This window comes from Staurois parvus, unplaced genomic scaffold, assembly GCF_062004578.1.
Source record: "Staurois parvus isolate SC_StPar_1 unplaced genomic scaffold, SC_StPar_1.0 ptg001691l, whole genome shotgun sequence".
NCBI classification, from domain to species: Eukaryota; Metazoa; Chordata; class Amphibia; order Anura; family Ranidae; genus Staurois; species Staurois parvus.
In genome coordinates, this window is record NW_028319487.1 from 506856 (window position 1) to 528265 (window position 21410).

General features: G+C 44.5%; 1 protein-coding gene across 4 annotated transcripts in view; it reads right to left on the reverse strand.

Moving 5' to 3' along the window:
* The window catches only part of CNTFR (ciliary neurotrophic factor receptor), a 572233-nt gene that overhangs the window by 449912 nt on the left and 100911 nt on the right, over positions 1-21410 (reverse strand). The window lies entirely within an intron of this gene.

A 21410-nucleotide genomic window follows, 5' to 3' on the forward strand; every position in this document is an offset into this window, starting at 1 on the left:
GCACCGCGGGGTGACGCTCGTAGAAAAAGCGGGCAAAGAGATGACCCCATCAGTTTACTCTTGGAAAATAGATGCGGGAACTTCCCCTTTTCTCTGTCCACCACCCACTGCACCCCTCAAATTTTGGTAAGCTGCAGAAATTTTGGTTGCTTTGCATATCGAAATGAAAGCCCAACTGTGGGCTTCCTGCCTTGCGGGGTGATGCCCATAGAAAAAGCTGGCGCAGAGCTGACCCCATCAGTTTACACTCGGAAAATAGGTGCAGGAACTTCCCCTTGTCTTTGTCCACCACCCACTGTACCCCCCTAGCACCCTTTAGACTATACAGAACCAAGTATCATTTTGTGGATCATAGATCAATAGATCCCCTTCCATAACAATAGACCCCCTAGCAACAATAGATCAACCCCATCGATGATAGATCCACCCCATCAACTGCATACCCCCAGCAGCAACAGCAGATCTCCCAACAGCCAGCATCAATAGTGGCTGAATGGTTAGCACTTCCACCTGGCAGTACTAGGGTTGTTGGTTCAAATCCCAACCACGGAACAAACTGCCTGGAGTTTGCATATTCTCCCTGTGTCTGTGTAGAGCCACCCCATCAACTGTAGACCCCCCAGCAGCAACAGCAGATCTCCTAATAGCCAGCATCAAAAGTAGGGCAGCACAGTGGCTAAATGGTTAGCACTTCCGCAAGGTAGCACTAGGGTCATTGGTTCGATCCCAACCACAGGACAACCTGCCTGGAGTTTGCATGTTCTCCCTGTGCCTGCGTGTGTTTCCTCAGTTTACTCCCACACTCCAAAGACATGCTGGTAGGTCAATAGGATCCTGTCTAAATTGGCCCTAGTATGTGTATGTATGAATGTGAGTTAGGTAACTTAGATTGCATGCTCCTCGGGGGCGGGGACTGATGGGAATGTACAATATATATGTAAAGTGCTGCGTAAATTGACGTCGCTATATAAGTACCTGAAATAAATACATAAATAGACCTCTCTCTCAACAGCAGGACCCTCCCAGCAAAAATAGATCCACTGCATCAACAAAAGACTTCCAGCAGCAACAGCAGATCCACCGACAACATTAGATTCCCCAAGCAAAAACAGATTCCCTCCAGCAACAATAGATCCCCTAGCAGCCAGCATCAATAGACTCCACCCCCAGAACACCCCAACACCCATTACATACATTCAGTGCTGGAGGTGCCAGAACTGTTCTTCAACAGCCATCATCAATAGACCTCTCCCTCAACAGCAGAACCCACCCAGCAAAATTAGATCCACCGCATCAACAATATACAGTACTTCCAGCAGCAACAGCAGATCCCCCAGCAACATTAGATTCTCCATGCAAAAACAGATCCCCTCCAGCAACAATAGAACCCACAGCAGCCAGCATCAATAGACTCCCGCCCCCCAGCACACCCCAACACCCATTGCCATTACATACATTCAGTGCTGGAGGTGCTGGAACCATTCTTCAACAGCCAGCATCAATAGACCTCTCCCTCAACAGCAGAACCCTCCCAGCAAAAATAGATCCACAGCATCAACAATAGACTTTAAGCAGCAACAGCAGATCCCCCAGCAACATTAGATTCCCCACGCAAAAACAGATCCACTCCAGCAACAATAGATCCCCCCAGCACACCCCCAAACCTATTTCTATTACATACATTCAGTGCTGGAGGCATCGTTCTTCAACAGCCAGCATCAATAGACCTCTCCCTCAACAGCAGAACCCTCCCAGAAAAAATAGATCCACCACATCAATAGACTTCCAGCAGCAACAGCAGATCCCCCAGAAACATTAGATTCCCCATGGAAAAACAGATCCCCTCCAGCAACAATAGACTCCCCCCCAGCACACCCCAACACCCATTGCCATTACATACATTCAGTGCTGGAACCATTCCCCAACAGCCAGCATCAATAGACCTCTCCCTCAAAAGCAGAACCCTCCCAGCAAAAATAGATCCACCACATCAATAGACTTCAGGTGTCGTTCTTCAACAGCCATCATCAGTAGACCTCTACCTCAACAGCAGAACCCTCCCCGCAAAAATAGATCCACAGAATCAACATTAGACTTCCAGCAGCAACAGCAGATCCCCCAGAAACATTAGATTCTCCATGCAAAAACAGATCTGCTACAGCAACAATAGATCCTCAGCACCCATTGCCATTACATACATTCAGTGCTGGAGGTGCTGGAACCATTTCCCAATAGCAAGCATCATTAGACCTCTCCCTCAACAGCAGAACCCTCCCAGCAAAAACAGATCCACCGCATCAACAATAGACTTCCAGCAGCAACAGCAGATCCCCCAGAAACATTAGATTCCAGACGCAAAAACAGATCCCCTCTAGCAACAATAGATCCCCCCAGCACACCCCAACACCCATTGCCATTACATACAATCAGTGCTGGAACCATTCCCCAACAGCCAGCATCAATAGACCTCTCCCTCAACAGCAGAACCCTCCCAGCAAAAAATAGATCCACCACATCAATAGACTACCAGCAGCAACAGCAGATCCCCCAGAAACATTAGATTCCCCACGGAAAAATAGATCCCCTCCAGCAACAATAGATCCTCCCAGCACACCCCAACACCCATTGCCATTACATACAATCAGTGCTGGAACCATTCCCCAACAGCCAGCATCAATAGACCTCTCCCTCAAAAGCAGAACCCTCCCAGCAAAAATAGATCCACCACATCAATAGACTTCAGGTGTCGTTCTTCAACAGCCAGCATCAATAGACCTCTCCCTCAACAGCAGAACCCTCCCAGCAAAAAATAGATCCACAGAATCAACATTAGACTTCCAGCAGCAACAGCAGATCCCCCAGCACACCCCCACACACATTGCCATTACATACATTCAGTGCTGGAGGTGCCAGAACTGTTCTTCAACAGCCAGCATCAATAGACCTCTCCCTCAAAAGCAGAACCCACCCAGCAAAAACAGATCCACAGCATCAACAATAGACTTCCAGCAGCAACAGCAGATCCCCCAGCAACATTAGATTCCCCACGCAAAAACAGGTCCCCTCCAGCAACAATAGATCCCACATAAACATATTTATCCCAGAAAGAATAGATCCCACAGAAATTAGATTCCCCACTGAAAAACAGATCCCCTCCAGCAACAATAGACTCCCCCCCAGCACACCCCCACACCCACTGCCATAACATACATTCAGTGCTGGAGGCGTCCTTCTTCAACAGCCAGCATCAATACACCTCTACCTCAACAGCAGACCCCTCCCAGCAAAAATACATCCACCACATCAATAGACTTGCAGCAGCAACAGCAGATCCCCCAGAAACATTAGATTCCCTATGCAAAAACAGACCCCCTTCCAGCAACAATAGATCCCCCAGCATCAATAGACACCCATTGCCATAACATACACTCAGTGCTGGACACCCCCCCCCCTTCCTGGTCACACCTGACTGGTAGATTTGCATGGAGGGAGGAAGAGTAAAGCATAAAAAAATTTAAATTGAAAACTGGCCTGGGTAGGAAGGGGGTATAAGTGCCCCGGTGCTGAAGTGGTTAATGAATTGTCTGTGTGACATCTCAATAAAGTTCATAAAAAAAAAAGAAAAGGTGAAGAGTGCGAGGCGCTGACATCGGGGCATGGGCACTGCAGTGATCTCGCCGGATCACACCGCACAGAAGGCGCACAAATCTTCCAATGGGACTAATTGATCTGATCGCCGTTCAGCTGCACGCTGCCTGCTCTGCCTGATATACAGGATCATAAAATATCAAATATATTTAGGAAAACACTGCAATAATAATAACACTCTCCAGTTCCCTCCAAACGTCTGACGTTCGTTCTTTCAGCGGCATCGTTAACATCACCAGACCGTGAAATGAGGCCCTTTCCTCCGCTCCATCCCCCCCCCCCCCCATAACTCCATGAACATTAACGCGGGCCTTCGTCTTCCTGAAAATGGGAGTGTTCGGCCGCTTTTATGGTCCTCTGCAAAGGAAGAATTGGAGAAAACCAAAAAAATTCAAGAGTCCGGAATAAGATTTACGTGATCTTTATTCTCGGGGAATGTGAATTATAATGATGCTGTAAAAAGAAGTGCCCAGGAAATCGCAGGCCCTAAAAAGCTCCAAGTTCTGAAACAAGAGACGTTTCAAGGAGGTTCTGTGCGCGGTGCGAAGAAGGTGTGGGGATCGCCGACTCCTCACACATGTGGAAAAAGGCTGCAAAAATAGGAAACTCGTTCTTTTTTAAAGTGTATATAAAACCCCAAGCAATGAAATTCTCTGGTTGGCTCCCTTTTGGTTTGTTAAATCCATCATTGGAAGCATTTTGTTATGTCTGACTGATAAATACAAAAAATAATTGGCCAAAAATGTAGGTTTTTGTGCCGTCTGCTGTACTCTATTAAACTACGTTGTTTCCAGTTCCCTTTGTGGACTACAGAACACCTCCCCCCGTGTGATGGAAATGAGGAGGGGGTGTTCTGTTGTCCTAATACACTTCCTGCCCTAGAGTAATAATGCTTTTCCATTATACAGTATACAAGTGAGCAGGGGCGGACTGACAACTCATGGGGCAATAGGAGATCATGGGGCCCCTGTGTCCTTGCCCAAACTCAAAAAAGCCTATGAAAAAGGTGCCAGGGGCATCTCATGGGGCCCCCTACTGACCCCGGGCCCTCGGGCAGTGCCCGAGTTTCCAAATGGTCAGTCCGCCCCTGCAAGTGAGTGAGCGTTGTCACCTTAGTACAGGAAGTGTGTTACTGGCAGTATCAGGAAGGTGTAAATAAAGGAAACAAAATAAATATCTGAGAATACAGCCACCGCATCATTCCAGCCTGCTCCTGCACCTGGAATTCCCAGCCATTCTCAGAGCTCCCTCTTCTTCTTTTAGTCGCTCCAGTCTGGTCACATGATTCTGCAGCTCTAGCTCTCCTGTGACAGTGAGCAGCGGCTGCAGGGGAGAGGGAGGAGCGCTGACAACAGTTGGGACATGGGAGCCTATGGGTGATGTAACAGCACCTGGAATTCCCAGCCATTGTGGGTGCTCCCTCCTTTCCTATTAGTCTGCTCCAGTCTAGTCACATGACCCTGCAGCTCCAACTCTCTTGTGACAGTGAGCAGCGGCTGCAGGGGAGAGGGAGGAGCGCTGACAACAGTTGGGACATGGGAGCCTATGGGTGATGTAACAGCACCTGGAATTCCCAGTCATTGTGGGCGCTCCCTTCTCTCCTATTAGTTTGTTCCACGTGATCCTACAGCTCCATCTCTCTTGTGACAGTGAGCAGCGGCTGCAGGGGAGAGGGAGGAGCGCTGACAACAGTTGGGACATGGGAGCCTATGGGTGATGTAACAGCACCTGGAATTCCCAGCCATTGTCAGCACTCCCTCCTCTCCTATTAGTCTGCTCCAGTCTAGTCACATGACCCTGCAGCTTCAGCTCTCCTGTGACAGTGAGCAGTGGCTGCAGGGGAGATGGAGGAGCGCTGACAACAGTTGGGACATGGGAGCCTATGGGTGATGTAACAGCACCTGGAATTCCCAGCCATTGTCGACGCTTCCTCCTCTCCTATTAGTCTGCTCCACGTGCTCCTGCAGGTCCAGCTATCCTGTGACAGTGAGCAGGAGAGAGGAAGGAGCGTTGACAACAGCTGGGACATGGGAGCCTATGGGTGACATAACAGCACCTGGAATTCCCAGCCATTGTCAGGGCTCTCTCCTCTCCTTTTAGTCTTCTCCAGTCTGGTCACATGATCCTGCAGCTCCAGCTCTCCTGTGACAATGAGCAGCAGTTGCAGGGAAGAGGAAGGAGCACTGCCAACAACTGGGACATAAGAGCCTATGGGTTACGTAATGGCACCCGGAATTGCCAGGCATTGTCAGCACTCCCTCCTCTCCTATTAGTCTGCTCCAGTCTGCTCACATGATCCTGCAGCTCCAGCTCTCCTGTGACATTGAGCAGCAGCTGCAGGGGAGAGGGAGGAGCGCTGACAACAGTTGGGACATGGGAGCCTATGGGTGATGTAACAGCACCTTGAATTCCCAGCCATTGTCGACGCTTCCTCCTCTCCTATTAGTCTGCTCCACGTGATCCTGCAGGTCCAGGTATCCTGTGACAGTGAGCAGCGGCTGCATGAGAGAGGAAGGAGCGTTGACAACAGCTGGGACATGGGAGCCTATGGGTGACATAACGGTGCCTGGAATTTCCAGCTGCTGTCATTGCTCCCTCCTCTGCTTTTAGTCTACTCCAGTTTGGTCACATGATTCTGCAGCTCCAGCTCTCCTGTGATAGTGAGCAGAGGCTGCAAGAGAGAGGAAGGAGCGCTGACAGTAGCTGGGACATGGGAGCCTACAGGTGACATAACGGCACCCAGAATTCCCACCAGCTGTTGGCGCTCCGTCCTCTCCTATTAGTCTGCTCCAGTCTGGTCAAATGATTCTGCAGCTCCAGTTCTTCTGTGACAGTAAGCAGCAGTTGCAGGGGAGAGGAAGGAGCACTGAAAACAGCAGGGACTTTGGAGCCTATGACTGATGTAACAGCACCCAGAATTCCCAAAGGTTCCTGACACAGGGGAGCCGCAGCTGCTACTTAGCTTTTTCAGGTACGATATGGTGAGGTCACATGGTCTCACCAGCTCCAGCTCCACTGTGTCAAGAAGCACTCGTCAACAGCTGGGAATTCCAGAAGCCTTCACATCACCTATAGGTTCCCACGTCTCAGCGATCATCTGTGCTCCCTCCTCCACTTTTAGTCTGCTCCAGTCTGGTCACATCATCCTGCAGCTCCAGCTTTCCTGTGACAGTGAGCAGCAGCTGCAGGGGAGAGCAAAGGAGCGCTGACAACAGCTGAGAAATGGGAGCCTATGGGTGACGTAATGGCACCCAGAATTCCCAGCCATTTCTGGCGCTCCCTTCCCTCCTGTTAGTCTGCTCCAGTCTAGACACATGATCCCGCAGTTCCAGCTCTCCTGCAACAGTGAGCAGCAGCAGAGGAAGAAGCACTGAAAACAGCTGATGGTGGTTTCTGTAATCATTGGAAAATAAAGGTTGTGTTAAGATAAACATGAACCCCAAAATTAATACTAATTAAAATAAAATGAATTTATTAAAATTTAAAATGTATTAAAATATTTTAAATTAAAATTGTATTTTAAATAGTATTAAAATTATTTAAAAATATTTAATTCCATAAAATTTTTTTATTTAAATTAATTCACTAATTAAAATAATATTCTAAAGAATATAATACCATCATGAGACATTGCTATTACACCACTAATCAATGTTCTTTCTCCAGAATACACCATACCCCAACATGAAAGGCAAAGGAATTTTGGTACTGAAAACTACCAATGAACACATCTTCCAGACCTGACGGTGACTACCCCCACCAGTGGATCTGGAGCCTCAGCTCCAGGTAATGGTTGTCTTCGCATCTTTCAGGCCTGACAGTGACTACCCCCACCAGTGGATCTGGAGCCTCAGCTCCAGGTAATGGTTGTCTTCGCATCTTTCAGGCCTGACAGTGACTACCCCCACCAGTGGATCTGGAGCCTCAGCTCCAGGTAATGGTTGTCTTCGCATCTTTCAGGCCTGACAGTGACTACCCCCACCAGTGGATCTGGAGCCTTAGCTCCAGGTAATGGTTGTCTTTGCATCTTCCAGGCCTGACAGTAACTACCCCCACCAGTGGATCTGGAGCCTAAGCTCCAGGTAATGGTTGTCTTTGCATCTTCCAGGCCTGACAGTAACTACCCCCACCAGTGGATCTGGAGCCTTAGCTCCAGGTAATGGTTGTCTTTGCATCTTCCAGGCCTGACGGTGACTACCCCCACCAGTGGATCTGGAGCCTCAGCCCAGCTCCAGGTAATGGTTGTCTTCGCATCTTCCAGGCCTGACAGTGACTACCCCCACCAGTGGATCTGGAGCCTCAGCTCAGCTCCAGGTAATGGTTGTCTTTGCATCTTCCAGGCCTGACAGTGACTACCCCCACCAGTGGATCTGGAGCCTTAGCTCAGCTCCAGGTAATGCTTGTCTTCGCATCTTCCAAGCCTGACAGTGACTACACCCACCAGTGGATCTGGAGCCTTAGCTCCAGGTAATGGTTGTCTTTGCATCTTCCAGGCCTGACAGTGACTACACCCACCAGTGGATCTGGAGCCTTAGCTCCAGGTAATGGTTGTCTTTGCATCTTCCAGGCCTGACAGTGACTACCCCCACCAGTGGATCTGCAGCCTCAGCTCAGCTCCAGGTAATGGTTGTCTTCGCATCTTCCAGGCCTGGCAGTGACTACCCCCACCAGTGGATCTATAGCCTTAGCTCAGCTCCAGGTAATGGTTGTCTTGACAAGTTCCCTTTAAAAAGTTCCAATCCAACAACTTGAGAACAGAGAGTATGAAGCTTTGGGAGCCAAGTACTTTATAAAATGTGAGATTAATTATAAGGACCCTCAAGCCTGTCCAATGTGAAGCCACCGAACCATAAAACTTGGCCTGAACCCCAGGCTCATTTCAGAGGTGGGAATCCCTGACCTGGTCCAAGAGCGGCGTAGGAACCAGGAAAACAATTTAAAACGTTTTCAGAGGAATCTGTCCTCGAAGGCCTGGAAACCTCATAGACACTTGTCTCAGTGTGAGATTTTATGTTGGTCCAATAAAAGGTGCCAAAAGTTGTGAAGAATCCAATTTTTTGTGAGAGGCCGTCGCAGATAGGAGGAATGTACAAGCCAGAGAGGAAAAAGCATTAAATGAGATCATTGTTAGGGAGACCACGGGGGGATAATCGTACAGTGAAACCATATGGAGGAACAACTCACCTAGATAGACCTTCTCCTTCTGTCTATCTGTCTGGAAGCCAACACGAGATTTCAGAATGTGTTTGCCAGAATCCCAAGCTAAGGGATTGTTACTGGTAATGTAAGGAAAGAACATATAGATTCCGTATGTCAACTTACACATTCAATTTTACGGTGAACCAAAAAGTGGATTGGCCTTAAAACTGCGGTCTCCGGGGCTTTGACGTTTTACCGCTTAGTAATGAAATGGGTCGTTATTCTCTTCATAAAAGTTATTACCACTAATGCTAGTTATAATTTTCAACATGGGGGTAGTGTCAGCTCTCGTTTAACGTTGGTGGGTCTATAAAATATAACTCATATATGCTATAACTCAGGACATATTGTAAAAAGTGAATTTCACGGTGGGCCAGCCATCTCGGGGTGTCTGCTTAAAGTCAGAGGTTGACAACCCTGGAGAGGTAGAGATTTACCTGACCAACGTAGAAGAGATCAACGTTTACTAGGGTGAGGACCCTTTTTTGAAGGCAATAACCTGGAAGTGCCCCGTTACAAATTAGGGAAGGTTTGAAGAGTTTGAGGGTCAGTAGTAACACAGAGTTCAGGGGTACGTAGTAACAAATAGTTCAGAGGTCAGTAGTATGTAATGCAGGGTTCAAAGGTCAGTAGTATGTAATGCAGAGTTCAGAGGTCAGTAGTAACTCAGAGTTCAGTAGTAAAGAACACAGAGTTCAGAGGTCAGTAGTATGTAGCGCATAGTTCAGAGGTCAGTATTAAGGAACACAGAGTTCAGAGGTCAGTAGTATGTAACGCATAGTTCAGAGGTCAGTATTAAGGAACACAGAGTTCAAAGGTCAGTAGTATGTAACGCATAGTTCAGAGGTCAGTAGTATGTAATGCATAGTTCAGAGGTCAGTAGTATGTAATGCAGAGTTCAGAGGTCAGTAGTATGTAACGCATAGTTCAGAGGTCAGTATTAAGGAACACAGAGTTCAAAGGTCAGTAGTATGTAACGCATAGTTCAGAGGTCAGTAGTATGTAATGCATAGTTCAGAGGTCAGTAGTATGTAATGCAGAGTTCAGAGGTCAGTAGTATGTAACGCATAGTTCAGAGGTCAGTAGTATGTAACGCATAGTTCAGAGGTCAGTAGTATGTAATGCAGAGTTCAGAGGTCAGTAGTATGTAACGCATAGTTCAGAGGTCAGTAGTATGTAATGCAGAGTTCAGAGGTCAGTAGTATGTAATGCAGAGTTCAGAGGTCAGTAGTAACGCAGAGTTCAGTAGTAAAGAACACAGAGTTCAGAGGTCAGTAGTAAGGAACACAGAGTTCAGAGGTCAGTAGTATGTAACGCATAGTTCAGAGGTCAGTAGTAAGAAACACAGAGTTCAGAGGTCAGTAGTATGTAATGCATAGTTCAGAGGTCAGTAGTAAGGAACACAGAGTTCAGAGGTCAGTAGTATGTAATGCAGATTTCAGAGGTCTGTAGTAACTCAGAGGTCAGTAGTAAAGAACACAGAGTTCAGAGGTCAGTGATATGTAACGCATAGTTCAGAGGTCAGTAGTATGTAATGTATAGTTCAGAGGTCAGTAGTATGTAATGCAGAGTTCAGAGGTCAGTAGTATGTAACGCATAGTTCAGAGGTCAGTAGTATGTAATGCAGAGTTCAGAGGTCAGTAGTAACACAGAGTTCAGTAGTAAAGAACACAGAGTTCAGAGGTCAGTAGTAAGGAACACAAAGTTCAGAGGTCAGTAGTATGTAACGCATAGTTCAGAGGTCAGTAGTAAGAAACACAGAGTTCAGAGGTCAGTAGTATGTAACGCATAGTTCAGAGGTCAGTAGTAAGGAACACAGAGTTCAGAGGTCAGTAGTATGTAATGCAGATTTCAGAGGTCTGTAGTAACTCAGAGGTCAGTAGTAAGGAACACAGAGTTCAGAGGTCAGTGGTATGTAACGCATAGTTCAGAGGTCAGTAGTAAGAAACGCATAGTTCAGAGGTCAGTAGTAAGGAACACAGAGTTCAGAGGTCAGTAGTATGTAACGTATAGTTCAGAGGTCAGTAGTATGTAATGCAGAGTTCAGAGGTCAGTAGTAACTCAGAGTTCAGTAGTAAGGAACACAGAGTTCAGAGGTCAGTAGTAAAGGAACACAGAGTGCAGAGGTCAGTAGTAAGGAAAACAGAGTTCAGAGGTCAGTAGTAACTCAGAGGTCAGTAGTAAAGGAACATAGAATTCAGAGGTCAGTAGTAACTCAGAGTTCATTAGTAAGGAACACAAAGTTCAGAGGTCAGTAGTAAGGAATGCAGAGTTCAGAGGTCAATAGTAAGTAACACAGAGTTCAAAGGTCAGAAGTAAAGGAACACAGAGTTCAGAGGTCAATAGTAAGGAACACAGGGTGCAGAGGTCAGTAGTAAGGAACGCAGAGTTCAGAGGTCAGTAGTAAGGAATGCAGAGTGCAGAGGTCAGTAGTAAGGAACACAGAGTTCAAAGGTCAGTAGTAAAGGAACACAGAGTTCAGAGGTCAGTAGTAAGGAACACAGAGTGCAGAGGTCTGTAGTAAGGAACACAGAGTGCAGAGGTCTGTAGTAACTCAGAGGTCAGTAGTAAGGAATGCAGATTGCAGAGGTCAGTAGTAAGCAATGCAGAGTGCAGAGGTCAGTAGTAAGGAACACAGAGTGCAGAGGTCAGTAGTAAGGAATGCAGATTGCAGAGGTCAGTAGTAAGGAATGCAGATTGCAGAGGTCAGTAGTAACTCAGAGTGCAGAAGTCAGTAGTAAGTAACGGAGTTCAGGAGTCAATACTATGTAACACAGAGGTCAAGAGTAAGTATTGCAGAGTACAGAGGTCAATAATAGGCAACGTACAGTACAGAGGTTTACAAAAGTAAATAAGTACTTTGACCTTGATGAACCACCTATGGCTGTTCCCCACTTAGAGAGAGGTGCTGAGGGACTGTGGGAAATTTTAAAACAGGAACTTTCTCAACTTTCCTGCCTTAGGAATTGTTGCCATAATACCACCAGAACCACACTGTTCTACTTGTGGGGGGTGATGAAGATTTTTTTTTTTTTACACTGATTGCTTTTACACCCATAAAGGCTGTAAAAGCAATCATTTCTCCTTCTCTCTCTTGAGAAATACTGTGAGAGCTGTGACTGGTCACATGGTACAAGGCTGTTGTGAATAGCCCTGTACCATGTGATCTCTGTGATCATTCACAGATTTCACACGTAGTAAGCAATGATGTCAGAAGCGACATCTTGCGTACTACTATTCATGTGATCACTGATTGGCCAATCAGTGATCACATGATCGGGACCTCATACAGATCGGTGTTCCGGAGGACACAGCGGGCACCGGATTGTGGTGCCGCGTGCTCCCAGGGAGCGCGCACAGGCAGGGAAGCGGGAGGACGTTTATAAACAGCCACCCACTCCTGTCCAGCCGTTTATGTACATGGGCTGGACGACAAGTGGTTAATAAATAGTTTTTTAACTTTGAATGTGCTACACTATGAGCGGGCAAATCTTCTTTACATGTGGCGCTTTGGTGGCCTGATGGGGAGTTTGCCTTCTGAAGCTTGTTTTGGAGGAATATCTTGGATGACTTTCTGAGTGTTTTCCTCGGCTAGAACCAGTTGCAACACCACCTGCTGAATTTATGGTGACCAACACGTGAGGTCAACATTTCTGATAAGAGGCCAACCTTTTTGGGTGTATGGTGGTGGTCCCTTTTTCGGGATTGGAACCCCTTTTCCTTTGCATGGCTCTTCATCTCTCTATATGGGAAATCTACATGGACTGTGCTGTGTGTATGGGACCTAATCAGAGCTGGATGTACCTGGAGGATCTGGGTCTTCACAATGTGACCTGTCATCTAGAGGCCATCTCCAATGACTTCCATCATCAGCCATAAAAAGAACTTCACGCGATCCAAATATCATACTTTACATTACAATTCCACGATCTCGGTTAATGACCCCCACCACCGCCATGTCATCTAGAGGCCATCTCCAATGACTTCCATCATCAGCCATAAAAAGAACTTCACGCGATCCAAATATCATACTTTACATTACAATTCCACGATCTCGGTTAATGACCCCCACCACCGCCATGTCATCTAGAGGCCATCTCCAATGACTTCCATCATCAGCCATAAAGTGAACTTCACACGGTCCAAATATCATACTTTACATTACAATTCCACGATCTCAGTTACTGACCCCCAACCCAATGACCCCCACCACCGCCGTGTCATCTAGAGGCCATCTCCAATGACTTCCATCTTCAGCCATAAAGTGAACTTCACACGATCCAAATATCATACTTTACATTACAATTCCACAATCTCGGTTATTGACCCCCAACCCATGACCCCCACCACCGCCATGTCATCTAGAGGCCATCTCCAATGACTTCCATCTTCAGCCATAAGAAGAACTTCATGCGATCCAAATATCATACTTTACATTACAATTCCACGATCTCGGTTTATGACCCCCAACCCAATGACCCCCACCACCGCCATGTCATCTAGAGGCCATCTCCAATGACTTCCATCTTCAGCCATAAGAAGAACTTCATGCGATCCAAATATCATACTTTACATTACAATTCCACGATCTCGGTTAATGACCCCCAACCCAATGACCCCCACCATCGCCATGTCATCTAGAGGCCATCTCCAATGACTTCCATCTTCAGCCATAAAAAGAACTTCACACGATCCAAATATCATACTTTACATTACAATTCCACGATCTCGGTTACTGACCCCCAACCCAATGACTCCCACCACCGCCAGTGCGCAGAGGGCAGAAAAAGCCTGACGCGTCTCAAATGTACTTTTCCTGACCGTAAGAAGATGTTTTTCTGAACTCAGATTGAAGTCACCAGATCCCGTCCCAGAAAGGCGGCCACATCTGTATACATTACCCCCCCTCTTATCTCCCATAGTACAAGGTAATGCTATATGTTTCTTGTCGGAGCGCGGCTCCTTATCCTCCCTGTATCTGCGCTCCGGAGCGATGCCCTCCTCCCGCTCCACAACCTCATAAATAACCGCGATGATTTATCAGCATCACCCAGGCACAAAATGCTGGAAAAATAATAGAAAAAAAGGATTTATCACGGACAAACAATCGGAACGCTCTAACGTGTTCTTTTTTTTCTTCTTTTCCTGATACATGAGGCGCGTCAATGCCGCGAGAACGGGGATCTGATGAATCGGTGCCTGCAACCGGGTCGGAGTGAATGAGATTGTGCCTTTACCTGCGCACTTCTGTCTGAGGGTTCTACAGGCAAACTTTTCGGGAGAAATTAAGGATTTTTAAATCACGTTCTGCATTGAATTTGTAAATGTTTCTGATAGTGGTGCAAATTCTGGTGCCGAAAACCAAAAATTCAGAATGCATGTGGTCGAAAACCAAAAATTCAGAATGCATGTGGCCGAAAACCAAAAATTCAGAATGCATGTGGCCGAAAACCAAAAATTCAGGATGCATGTATCCGAAAAACAAAAATTCAGAATGCATGTGGCCAAAAAACCAAAAATTCAGAATGCATGTGGCCGAAAAACCAAAAATTCAGGATGCATGTATCCGAAAAACAAAAATTCAGAATGCATGTGGCCAAAAAACCAAAAATTCAGAATGCATGTGGCCGAAAACCAAAAATTCAGGATGCATGTATCCGAAAAACAAAAATTCAGAATGCATGTGGCCAAAAAACCAAAAATTCAGAATGCATGTGGCCGAAAACCAAAAATTCAGAATGCATGTGGCCGAAAACCAAAAATTCAGAATGCATGTGGCCGAAAAACCAAAAATTCAGAATGCATGTGGCCGAAAAACAAAAATTCAGGATGCATGTGTCCGAAAAACCAAAAATTCATAATGCATGTGGCCGAAAACCAAAAATTCAGAATGCATGTGGCTGAAAAACCAAAAATTCAGAATGCATGTGGCCGAAAACCAAAAATTCAGAATGCATGTGGCCGAAAACCAAAAATTCAGAATGCATGTGGCCGAAAAACAAAAATTCAGGATGCATGTGGCCAAAAACCAAAAATTCAGAATGCATGTGGCCGAAAAACAAAAATTCAGGATGCATGTGTCCGAAAAACCAAAAATTCAGAATGCATGTGGCCGAAAAAAACAAAAATTCAGGATGCATGTGTCCGAAAAACCAAAAATTCAGAATGCATGTGGCCAAAAAAACAAAAATTCAGAATGCATGTGGCTGAAAAACCAAAAATTCAGAATGCATGTGGCCGAAAAACCAAAAATTCAGAATGCATGTGGCCGAAAACCAAAAATTCAGGATGCATGTGTCCGAAAAACCAAAAATTCAGAATGCATGTGTCCGAAAAAACAAAAATTCAGGATGCATGTGGCCGAAAAACCAAAAATTCAGAATGCATGTGGCTGAAAAACCAAAAATTCAGAATGCATGTGGCCGAAAAACCAAAAATTCAGAATGCATGTGGCCGAAAAACCAAAAATTCAGAATGCATGTGGCCGAAAAAACAAAAATTCAGGATGCATGTGGCCGAAAAACCAAAAATTCAGAATGCATGTGGCTGAAAAACCAAAAATTCAGAATGCATGTGGCCGAAAAACCAAAAATTCAGAATGCATGTGGCCGAAAAACCAAAAATTCAGAATGCATGTGGCCAAAAAACCAAAAATTCAGAATGCATGTGGCCGAAAAACCAAAAATTCAGAATGCATGTGGCCGAAAACCAGTGTCAGTAATGTATTTAGGGTTAGTGCTGCCTTAAAATTGGGCGCGCCCCCCCCCCCGTTGTACCGTAAATCGCACCAAAGTGGTTCAGGTACCTTTTCCCAAAATCACACTGTTCTGAGTTGCATTGATTAGGATGGCCACCATTGAAAACAATGAGATCAGCTTTGTGTGACATGACATTCTGTGTGACTCGAGTTGTATCAGAAGTTGCACTAGTGTGAACATGGACTAAAAAGTCATCCTTCAGCTCCACTCAGTGACTTTGCCTAGACTGAGATGGTGTCATCAGTTTGCTGCAGGCAGGACTCCCCCCAGTGATCAGAAGGCTGGAGGCTGCAGCAGGGGGCTGATCTGTGATCAGACATTTGTGAACACAGCTATTAACTGCACAGGCATCAGGATTTACAGGACTGTGTCATCTCTGAGCCATCATCTCAGTAGAGGAAACAGATGCTGACCCTGGGTGAAAACTGAGCTAAGATGGTGACATATTTCTGAAGAAAAGGAAGATGAAGGCTCTTTCAGGGGAAGTACTGTGATTTTTTTGAGAGGTAGTAAATAACTGGAAGTGGTATACTGACACATTAAAATAAATAAATAAATATATATATATATATATATACACATATACACACTCATACAGTATTTTTTTATAGTTTTTTTAAATTAATATATATATATATATATATATATAAAATAATAATTTAAAAAATCTCTAAATAAATACTATGTGTATGTATGTATATATATATATAAAATTAAAAGAAATCTCAAAAAAATACTGTGTGTGTATATATATATACATTATTTTTTTATACATTTTTTCATTATCAATATATATATATAAAATAATATTTACAAAAATCTCTAAATAAATACTATGTGTGTGTATGTACAGTTGCAAGAAAAAGTATGTGAACCCCTTGGGATTACGTGGAGTTTTGCATGAATTGGGCATAAAATGTGCTCTGAACGTCATCTAAGTCACAACTATAGAAGAACACAGTCTGCTGAACATAATACTACACAAACATTAGATGTTGCCATGGTTTAATTGCACATAACATGTAAACATTCACAGTGCAGGGAGGAAAAAGTATGTGAGGCCCTAGCTTAATGACTTCTCCCAGAGCTAATTGGAGCCAGGAGTGAGCCAACCTTGACTCCAATCAGTGTGATGATATTGGATGTGTTGCTGACAGCTGTCCTGCCCTTAAAAAACACACACCTGTTTTGGGTTTACTGGTTTCAAGAAGCACTGTCTGATGTGAACCATGCCTCGCAGAAAAGAGCTCTCAGAAGACCTACGATCAAGAATTGTTGACTTGCATGAAGCTGGAAAGGGTTACAAAAGTATCTCCAAAAGCCTTGATGTTCATGTGTCCACGGTAAGACAGACTGTCTACAAATGGAGAAAGTTTAGCACTGTTGCTACTCTCCCTAGGCGTGGTCGTCCTGTAAAAATGACTGCAAGAGCACAGCGCAGAATGCTGCATGAGGTAAAGAAGAATCCCAGAGTGTCAGCTAAAGACCTACAGAAATCTCTGGCACATGCTAACATTTTTGTGGACACATCTACAATAAGGAAAACATTAAACAAGAATGGAGTACATGGGAGGACACCACGGAGGAAGCCATTGCTGTCCAAAAAGAATATTGCAGCACGTTTGAAGTTTGCAAAAGAGCACCTGGATGTTCCACAGCACTACTGGCAAAATATACTGTGGACAGATGAAACCAAGATTGAGTTGTTTGGGAAGAACACACAACACTATGTGTGGAGAAAAAAAGGCACAGCACACCAACATCAAAACCTCATCTCCACTGTGAAACATGGCGGAGGGAGCATCATGGTTTGGGGCTGCTTTGCTGCCTCAGGGCTGGACGGATTGTTGTCATTGATGGGAAAATGAATTCCAGAGTTTATCAAGGCATTTTGCAGGAAAACGTACGACCATCTGTCCGCCAACTGAAGCTCCGCAGAGGATGGGTGATGCAACAGGACAATGGCCCAAAGCATACAAGTAATTCAACAAAACAATGGCTGCAACAGCACAGAATACGCCTTCTGGAGTGGCCCAGTCAGAGTCCTGACCTCAACCCCATTGAAATGCTGTGGCATGACCTTAAGAGAGCGATTCACACCAGACATCCCAAGAATATTGCTACACTGAAACAGTTTTGTGAAGAGGAGTGGTCCAAAATGACTCCAGATCGTTGTGCAGGTCTGATCTGCAACTACAGGAAACGTTTGGTTGAGGTTATTGCTGCCAAAGGAGGGTCAACCAGTTATTAAGTCCAAAGGTTCACATACTTTTTCCTCCCTGCACTGTGAATGTTTACATGTTATGTGCAATTAAACCATGGCAACATCTAATGTTTGTGTAGTATTATGTTTAGCAGACTGTGTTCTTCTATTGTTGTGACCTAGATGACGTTCAGAGCACATTTTATGTTCAATTCATGCAAAACTCCACGTAATCCCAAGGGGTTCACATACTTTTTCTTGCAACTGTATATATCTATATATATATATATATATATATATATATACACACACACATACACATACATACATACATACATACAAACACACACACACACAGTATTTTTTTTTTTATATTTTTCCATTATTAATATATATATATATAAATAGTAATTTAAAAAATCTCTAAAAAAATTGTGTGTGTATATATATACATATATATAAAATAATTATTAAAAAAACTGCTTTTGATAAATGGCTGAGCAGATATCGTGTGACATAAAAATTGCAACAGCTACCATTTTATTCTCCAGGGCCTCTGCTTTTAGAAATGATATAACATTTTGAGGGGTTCTAAGTCATTTTCTATCAAAAAAGAAAATGCAGATTTTTTTTACATTGTGTGAGAAATGTCAGAACTGGCTTGGTGGGCGAGTGGTGAAAAAATACCATATTGATCCCCCATTATCCTTGACCGTAATGGGAATGTATATATTTCTCTGGTCCTTGGGGGGGTATACAGGTAGAAGAGCTGAACTTGATCAATACCTCCTACTCTCTAGCTCCCTTGTCTCCTCCTCCCACGCTCGTCTCCAGGACATCTCCAGAGCTTCCCCCATCCTCTGGAACTTTCTACCCCAATTTATCAGACTATCACCTACTCTGCCCACTTTTAGGCGATCTCTGAAAACCTCTCTCTTCAGGGAAGCCTATCCTGCCCTCAGCTAATAATGGAATCTTCTACTCCTCCTACCAGTCCATCCCCCACAGTTACTACCTTTTGTACCACTAGCCCCTCCCTCTTAGATTGTAAGCTCCCAGGATCAGGGCCCTCCTATCCCTCTTGTATTGAACTGTATTGTTGCTGTATTGTCTCCCGTTATATTGTAAAGCTCTGAGCAAACTGTTGGCGCCATAAATCCTGTATAATAATAATAATAATATAAATCCTGTATAATAATAATATAAATCCTGAATAATAATAATAATAATATATAAATCCTGTATAATAATAATAATAATAATATAAATCCTGTATAATAATAATAATAATAATATATAAATCCTGTATAATAATAATAATAATAATATAAATCCTGTATAATAATAATAATATTAATAATGATAATAATAATAATAATATATAAATCCTGTATAATAATAATAATAAATAAATCCTGTATTATAATAATAATAATAATATAATATAAATCCTGTATAATAATAATAATAATATATAAATCCTGTATTATAATAATAATAATATAAAAATCCTGTATAATAATAAAAATAATAATAATAATAAAATTAATATATAAATCCTGAAGAATAATGATAATAATAATATAAATCCTGTATAATAATAAAAATATATAAATCCTGTATTATAATAATAATATATAAATCCTGTATAATAATAATATATAAATCCTGTATAATAATTATAATAACATATAAATCCTGTATAATAATAATAATAATAATAATAATAATAATAATATAAATCCTGTATAATAATAATAATAATAATTATATATAAATCCTGTATAATAATAATAATATATAAATCCTGTATAATAATAATAATATAAATATATAAATCCTGTATAATAATAATAATAATAATATGTTTTAATTCCTTTTGCTCTGCACAGGTACCCCCCCCCCCTCTTCTCCCCAAGTCATGTCTATGCTATGGCCCTCATACCCTGATTTTGAGCATAGATGGGCCAGCAGTGACCCCGCCCCCACCCTGCACTCATTCTGTAGATAGCGAAGCCGATAAATGCCTTTCAGGAGTGTAAGTGAGAGCAGGTCACCCTACCAAACACTATCATATTCTCCATGTACCATTAAGTGTTTCCAACCCCCCCTCCCCCCCATGTGGGGGGGGGGGGGGCACATTACCAGTCGTACATCATGTCACAGAGATCTGGTATGAAAAGGCTGCCGGTAACCCAAGAACGGAACTAAAGAAGCCTGCCAGGAGTGTAAAACCACATTCAGATGTGCGGAGAGCAGGAGAGAGCGCGCCCTGCGCTGCCGGCCCGCCAAGGTCACCCCGAGGACTTATTACACTCTAAGTGGGAGCATATGCAGCGCTGCTTAATATGATACCTGTGGGGCGACCTTCCTGCGGTAGCCGGAGTTGCCTCGAAAAGGTTACGCCGCTCTGTGCTTAAAGGGGGACTCTGGGCCAACCAGCCATCAATGCAGATAGAATTCATTAGCGCGTCGTGCAAACTTGGCGCGCCGTCATAACCACCTGACCATACACACAGCAATTACAGTACAACCACCTTTGTGGTACACATCAAGGTAAAACTAAAAGTGTTTGCAGCACAATTCCTTTCATTTAACCCTTTAATTCTTTCACTGTCAGAGCCGTTATTTTTTTTCAATTAAAAAAAATAATTTTAGGTACTGTGGTTTCAGAATTGTTGATATTACCCCTGCATTCACTATATCTGGTCTCCCCGGACCCTGCATTCACTATATCTGGTCTCCCCGGACCCTGCATTCACTATATCTGGTCTCCCCGGACCCCGCATTCACTATATCTGGTCTCCCCGGACCCTGCATTCACTATATCTGGTCTCCCCGGACCCCGCATTCACTATATCTGGTCTCCCCGGACCCCGCATTCACTATATCTGGTCTCCCCGGACCCCGCATTCACTATATCCGCTCTCCCCGGACCCCGCATTCACTATATCCGCTCTCCCCGGACCCCGCATTCACTGTATCTGCTCTCCCCGGACCCTGCATTCACTATATCTGCTCTCCCCAGACCCCGCATTCACTATATCCGCTCTCCCCGGACCCCGCATTCACTATATCCGCTCTCCCCGGACCCTGCATTCACTATATCCACTCTCCCCGGACCCTGCATTCACTATATCCGCTCTCCCCGGACCCCGCATTCACTATATCCGGTCTCCCCAGACCCAGCATTCACTATATCCGCTCTCCCCAGACCCTGCATTCACTATATCCGCTCTCCCCGGACCCCGCATTCACTATATCCGCTCTCCCCGAACCCCGCATTCACTATATCCGCTCTCCCCGGACCCTGCATTCACTATATCCGTTCTCCCCGGACCCCGCATTCACTATATCCGCTCTCCCCGGACCCCGCATTCACTATATCCGCTCTCCCCGGACCCTGCATTCACTATATCTGGTCTCCTTGGACCCTGCATTCACTATATCCGCTCTCCCCGGACCCTGCATTCACTATATCCGCTCTCCCCGGACCCCGCATTCACTATATCCACTCTCCCCGGACTCCGCATTCACTATATCCGCTCTCCCCGGACCCCGCATTCACTATATCCACTCTCCCCGGACTCCGCATTCACTAT